This window comes from Macrobrachium rosenbergii, chromosome 14, assembly GCF_040412425.1.
Source record: "Macrobrachium rosenbergii isolate ZJJX-2024 chromosome 14, ASM4041242v1, whole genome shotgun sequence".
NCBI lineage: Eukaryota > Metazoa > Arthropoda > Malacostraca > Decapoda > Palaemonidae > Macrobrachium > Macrobrachium rosenbergii.
The window spans coordinates 49,774,771-49,782,270 of NC_089754.1; positions in this window are offsets into that span (position 1 = coordinate 49,774,771).

Here is a 7,500-nt window from a genome sequence, read left to right on the forward strand (position 1 = left end):
ATATAATATATATACATATATATATGTATATATATATATATATATATATATATATATATATATATATATATATATATATATATATATATATATATATATATATATATATATATATGTATATACACACACATACACATGAAACGAAATACTGATGGCGAAGCCTTTCATCCGGGAGAAATACAAAAATTGGCAGAAATAGTCGGAGGAGGGAAATGCGTTCCTTTTGAGGTTCTCGTCGAGTCGAAGATGAATCTGCTTTCCATCTCTCCAAGAATTTTGGCAGAGGGGTTAGGAAAGGACTCTCTCCATCCATCAGGATGCGCAGGGGGAGACGTTGGGGGTTGCGGGTGGGGTTAGTCAGTAGGAGTGGTGGACTGGGGAAGGATCCCGGACGAACAGAATTTGGCGAAATGTGAAATGTTTCAGAATGAGAGGGGAAAGCGAGATGCCTCCAGATTTTTAGTACTGTAATACTGTTCTTGTCGATTATCTCTGTCTTACCGAGAGAATATTTTCGGAGAACCCATAATGATTAGTTAATAAACTATCATCAGCTGTTACATGTAGGGAAAACTTGAGCACCATTGCAAGGATGGAGACAAAAGTTCCAGGGAGTTTTTCATGTAGAGAGTATGTTGATGAAACGTTTGTATGAGTTAAATCTCTTTTGAGAAAAGGGAGAGAAGAAGAAACAGCGAACGTATTTGGTGAGAGGTACGAAAGCAACGGTTAAAAGAAAGGATTAATCTTTGGTTTTAAAAACAAGATTCAATACAAGGGTAAAGTAAAAGTCAAGGAAAAGGTTTTTAAGCAAAAGGGGGTTCAGTTTGCTTTTGATAAGCCGATTATAACATGCAGAAAGTGTTAGAAAGCAATATGAAAATTATGCACAATAATTTTCTCAAGGCCCGCTTCTTGGTTGATATAATTGTCCTAGTAAATATGCATGCAATAAACAGATAAGTAAGTAAATCAACAAATAAATAAGTAAATAAATAAATTATTAAATATATTTCGGAACGAGTTACCAGCACTTAGCTGAGTCAAAATCTTGGCAGAAAAAGGAAGACAAGAACACGACGAACGCATACACCACGAGAAAATGAAAACTAATGTTTTATTAAGTATTCAAGAATCTCAAGCAACAGCGTCCAAAACAATTCCGTGTTTGCATGCTGAACTCATATCCTGGGTCTAGCTCATGAATAATCTCGGCTACAATGCTCTGGGAGACGGAGGGATTATTCCGCCTCTCGTGAATTGCTCTCATTCAAGGTGTTGGCTTCTTGGGAGGCCTTATTGTGACCCACTGTTGTTCACACCAGAATCATGTTGTCTGTTAATAGTATCTAGTAACTAAGTTTTCGTAAGATTATTATAGTATGTCTCCATTGATTATTTGCTATGTAGTTGTAGGTTATTGCACGTCTTAAAATAATTCTTAATTATTCAGCTTTTACCTTACGATTTGATTTGTTGTGATATAGAAAATTTACCTTTGAAAATAAATTCACTGATGAGCATTAGGGATTTTTTATGGAGATAAAAAATACTTTTAAATGCTTCTTATTTATATTTTTTGAGGTAAGAGTTGACAAATTTTAGTTTTGTAGTTGCATTTTCACTTCATTTTAATGTATTCTGTTGCAAATCCTAAAATACGACTAATTGTAAAAATGTTTAGATTTAATCATTAGTTGTGTTTTTAATTAGTTCGTTCTGAGTGATTGTTCTTTTTATATTAACTTTAATTTCGTAAAATACCTCCTCCACCTAGTCCATCCAGGCTGACAGTTCCTGCTGTACTTTATCAATAGACATTCGCCCTTGAGAAATGTATCAAGAACGACAATGACGCCACCAATTTCGGAATCCATGCCAACACGAAACGGGGCGAAAATAATTGAACACAAGCGAGGGAAATGGAACATTAAGAAAACACGATGGGTAAAGCGAGAAATGTAATGCCAAGAAGACATTTCCTTTTACTCCCCGTTCCATCTAAAAGTAATCTAACCTTCCAAAGATGCGTCCCCTAACCGAGGGTGTTGCTTCTATGCAAATTGAATGCAACTCCTTCACAGCCGGCTTATGCATGTGCATGCGGATGTAGCAGCTCTCTGTGTGTGACATTTCTGTATTTTGAAATGCCTTTGTATTGGGCACTGAAGGTATTCTTCTCTATGTTTAGTATGCTGTGGTGATGAAAGCCAGGTAACTGTTTTGCGTATTTATTTTAAATCGGCGGTAATGTTACAACTCGTTTGTTTATTTTGAATTCTTGATACAGAACGATGGAAAAAAGTTGTTTCTGTATTTTAAATTCTTTGGAATACAGTCCTGAAAACGTTTTCTCAGATTGAATCTTTGGAATACAGCCCTGAAAACCTTTTTTCGCAGATTGAATACCTGTGTATCGAACGCTAAAAGAATTCCTTTTATTTACTTTGAATTTCTTGGTACATGAACTGAAAATATTCTTTGCTGTATTTTGAATTCCTTGGTACAGGGTACCTGAAAATTTAGTTTCTGTAATATTACATTCAATGGAATACAGTCCTGAAAACCTCTTTTCGCAGATTGAATACCTTTGTATCGAACGCTAAAAGATTTCCTTTTATTTACTTTGAATTTCTTGGTACAGGAACTGAAAATATTCTTTGCTGCATTTTGAATTCCTTGGTACAGGGTACCTGAAAATTTAGTTTCTGTAATATTACATTCAATGGAATACAGTCCTGAAAACCTCTTTTCGCAGATTGAATACCTTTGTATCGAACGCTAAAAGAATTCCTTTTATTTACTTTGAATTTCTTGGTACAGGAACTGAAAATATTCTTTGCTGCTTTTTGAATTCGTTGGTACAGGGTACCTGAAGATTTAATTTCTGTAACATTACATTCAAAGGAATACAGTATTGAAAACCTTTTCTGCAGATTGAGTACCTTTGTATCGAACGATAAAAGAATTCCTTTTATTTATTTAATATTCCTTTTATTCATCTTGAAATTCTTGGTACAGGAATTGAAAATATTCTTTGTTGTATTTTAAATTCCTTAGGATAGGGTACCTGAAAAATTAATTTCTGTAATATTACATTCATTGGAATACAGTACTGAAAACCTTTTTTTCCGCAGATTGAATACTTCTATCGAAAGATAAAAGAATTCCTTACATTTATATTGAATTTCTTGGTACAGGAATTAAAAATATTCTTCGCTGTATTTTAAATTCCTTGGGGTAGGGTGTCTGAAACGTTAATCTCTGTAGTATCAATCTCTTTATAAAAACACTGAAAACTTGAAACACTTTGAGTATATTTTTTAAAGGAAACTGAGGCATTCATTTTGGCATTTCAACTTTATTAATATGAGGAAATGACAAGCGTTATTGAATTCACTGGAATTTTTGCATCTGGCTCCGGGCACTGAAAACAATAGTTACTCAAAATATGCAGAAATTAATTAATTTCTTGCCTAAATGTCGGTTTACTACTGTATGGTGATGAAGATATTTATGGATCGAAGTTAAAACAAGCTGGCGAATATTCGAAAATTCATTCATTTAATCTTTCATAACGTATCAGAGCTAGAAATAATGTTTGCACGACAGTTATCGATTAGAGCATAAGACAAAAGTATTAATTTAACCGCAAATATATGTATATGTATGTATATATATATATATATATATATATATATATATATATATATATATATATATATATATATATATATATATATATATATGTATATATATATATATATATATATATATATATATATATATATATATATATATATATATATATATGTATATATATATATATATATATATATATATATATATAATGTGTATGTACTGTATATATATGTGTGTGTGTGCTTTTTTGTGTGTATGATTTGTGATGAAGAACGAAAAGTAAAAGATCAGTTTTATTAATACATTCTTTATCATCGCAAATATTAATGACCAGCTTGAGTTGGGAACCAGATAACAGGTTCACATAAAGTAAAAAATAAAAAATCCTGTATATTTATCTTAAGAATTACTATGTATAACAAAAATCTCATTTTTCTAGTGACATTTTATTGCACTTTTTTTTTTATAAAGCTAAAACAAAATTGTCACGATTATTTTTCATTATAAAATTCAACGTAACTAGATGTAAAATAAAAAAAATACGAATTAGTATTATGGCCTCGAAAACACCGGCATATGTGAATGAATGAACAAATTTTGGCAATCTAAAGAGAAATAACTGACAACAAATCTGCTGGGGATACGTAAATAGAGCGTGTATAAACAACAATGCCTTTTAAAGAATAATGTAAACAGAAGCATAGATAAAGAAACAGCTAAGAAAACAGAATAGGAGGGAAACTGAATGTTAGGGAAAACAGTGGATAAACAAAGAGAAATAATAGCAAAATGAACTTTACAATTTCGAGACTCATGCTCTCTCTCTCTCTCTCTCTCTCTCTCTCTCTCTCTCTCTCTCTCTCTCTCTCTCTCTCTCTCTCTCTCTCTCTCTCTCTGAAACGATTCTAAATCTTCCGACAATACACATAAAGAAAACTGAGATAATTTGATAAAAGTCAATAAAGTTACTGTATCGGAAAGACGTAAGAAAACGTAAACAAAAGAATATTACCAATACATATCAACAGGCATTTGAAATGAGGAAGCAAAAAAGAGCTAAGAAAATACGAGGGGAGGGAACTAATCAAAAGGAAAGCAATGAATAAGAAAGAAATGCAAGTCTGGAAACACATCAACTCTTTAGGAAGTGATCTCTCTCTCTCTCTCTCTCTCTCTCTCTCTCTCTCTCTCTCTCTCTCTCTCTCTCTCTCTCTCTCTCTCTCTCTCTCTCTCTTTTACGTTAAAACTATACTAACGAATAATAAAGAAATGCAAGTCAGAAAACATGTCAGGTCTTCTTCAAGACTCTCTCTCTCTCTCTCTCTCTCTCTCTCTCTCTCTCTCTCTCTCTCTCTCTCTCTCTCTCTCGTTAAAAATATACTGACGAATAATAAAGAAATCCAAGTCAGAAAACATGTCAGGTCTTCTTCAAGACTCTCTCTCTCTCTCTCTCTCTCTCTCTCTCTCTCTCTCTCTCTCTCTCTCTCTCTCTCTCTCTCTCTCTCCGTTAAAACTTTTCTAAAGAGGTAAACTAAATACAGTGAATGATAAAGTAAAGCAAGGCTGAAAACTGTCAACTGAAAAGTTCTCTCTCTCTCTCTCTCTCTCTCTCTCTCTCTCTCTCTCTCTCTCTCTCTCTCTCTCTCTCTCTCTCTCTCTCAGCATGACAAAGATCCAAGCTCTTATGCGAATTCATTTCATCTGTCAGTTTTCGGTTTATAAATATGGATTCGACCAGAGCGTCTGGTGAGTCTGCCAATGTTGGAATTGTGGGTCTTGCAAGACTTCACAATTTTGTCTTCAGGTAGGTGGCAAGACTTAGAGTAAGTGTGTTTATTCTTGAGCTACATTGACTGAGGATTATCTGAGGCAGTGCTCGTGTGAGTTTTAAATGAATGTGAACGATTAACCGGTATTTATTATTATTATTAATTATTATTATTATTATTATTATTATTATTATTATTATTATTATTAGTTCTTTGAGGAGAATGGCACTCTGTATGCCTTTAAACTTGTATAATTCGCGTCCTCAAATTGGCGTATAAGTTTTTTTTTTCGTTTCGGCAGGTAAATTATACCATTGAAAGGAGGTGAATGGATCATTATTATTATTATATTATATTCTAAAGCGAACATTCTTTTGGTAAAAACCTATAAGGCTACTGAGTTGCAAAGCAAGCTTCCAAACCACTTTTCTCTGTCCCTTCAGTGTAGGGTCAAGATGGAAAGAGAATTTGTCCCAACGAAAATCCGTACAATCAAAAGGAAACGAGCAGTCGTTGGTTGTTAATTATGATTCTGTGTTAATTAGTTCAAAGTATTATTAAATGAGCTGAGATCCGTCAGATAGTCCAAGGTTAGAGATGAGTACCTAAAACACTATATTTATCCAGGATTAACATTATTTTTTTTTATAAACTTGGAATTCCAGCTTTCAGCACAAAACGCAATTACAAATAATGACTTCTATATTATTTGGAAGCTTGAATTTCAAGTCAAAGGCCCTTGTGGGTTGTTCCATATGAATGGGGCTCATCTTCTGAATAATAATAATAATAATAATAATATAGATAGATGACCCTCTTTTAAACATGTAGTATTGAAGGTGATAGCTGCATCAGCCACATTTACCTTGCATAGAGAAAGCACTACACAAACTGAATGAGGCCTTTGCAGCAATCACATTGAATAATAATAATAATAATAATAATAATAATAATAATAATAATAATAATAATAATAATAAGAAGAAGAAGAAGAAGAAGAAGAAGAAGAAGAAGAAGAAGAAGAAGAAGAAGAAAATATAAACGACATAAAAGCAACCTTCTCATGAACCTACAATAATGTCAGTCAACGTTCGGTATGCAAAATACAGAACGAGTGAAAACATTAAGCAGCGACGAGAACCAATAGAAACCAAGAATAGAGGAAGAGAAAGGACGATGCTGCAGCACAAACACGCTGAATATTTCAACGGTCAGGAAGAAATAACGGAAGGGCGCGATCAAAGCACAGATTCCGAGAACTGGAACGATCCTTCGGTAAAGGTGATGATCTGAAGATTAGCCATTTTGAAACTGTGTGGGCCGCAGATTGAAAAGTTTCGCGTGTATTAACCTTTCCTCTTTCTTTCTCGCTCATTGAAAGGAAATGATGAAGGATGAATAAATCATCGGTCACCGAGTTTACCATGTATAAGGTTTACACGAATGATGGGGAAAATTAATGTAAGAATTTGTTTAACATCGTGGAAGCTCAGTATTTGAATATGATTAATGTATGTTCATGCTCACAGAAACATCTATACATACATAGAGAGGTATATACATACGTACACACACACATATATACTTTCGGAAAATTATTAACCAATCGTATTGCTAACATAAACCTACTTCCGAGGTCCTTTAACGCCATACGTGCTATTCCGCTGCTGATATCAGTCATAATCAGTCTCTCCCCACAACAGTTTCAATGTCTTTGAACTAGAAACTAGACTGATGATCTAGAAGAGTTATAAGGAATAGGAAAGTTTGCATTTTTTGTGATCCCTTGTACCCTTTTATTAACACAGTTTTTGCATTTTTATTGCCATCACTTTGAAAACTATTTTTTTCAGATGCAAAGAAATTAAAGTCTGTCCATTTGGAGACGTGTGTATTGCTTTCTTTAATTACAGACTGGTCTTTCCAATTTTTAGGTCTCTGTGGTGAACAACTAGTTCCTAAACAAATGCGTGAATGTCTGGTAGCCAGATATTTGTTCCACGATGGCCAGTGGGTATAGAGCTACCCAGGTACCTGCAATTTAATTTCATTTGTTACAGATTTCATGTTTGATTAAAGAACGTACAGA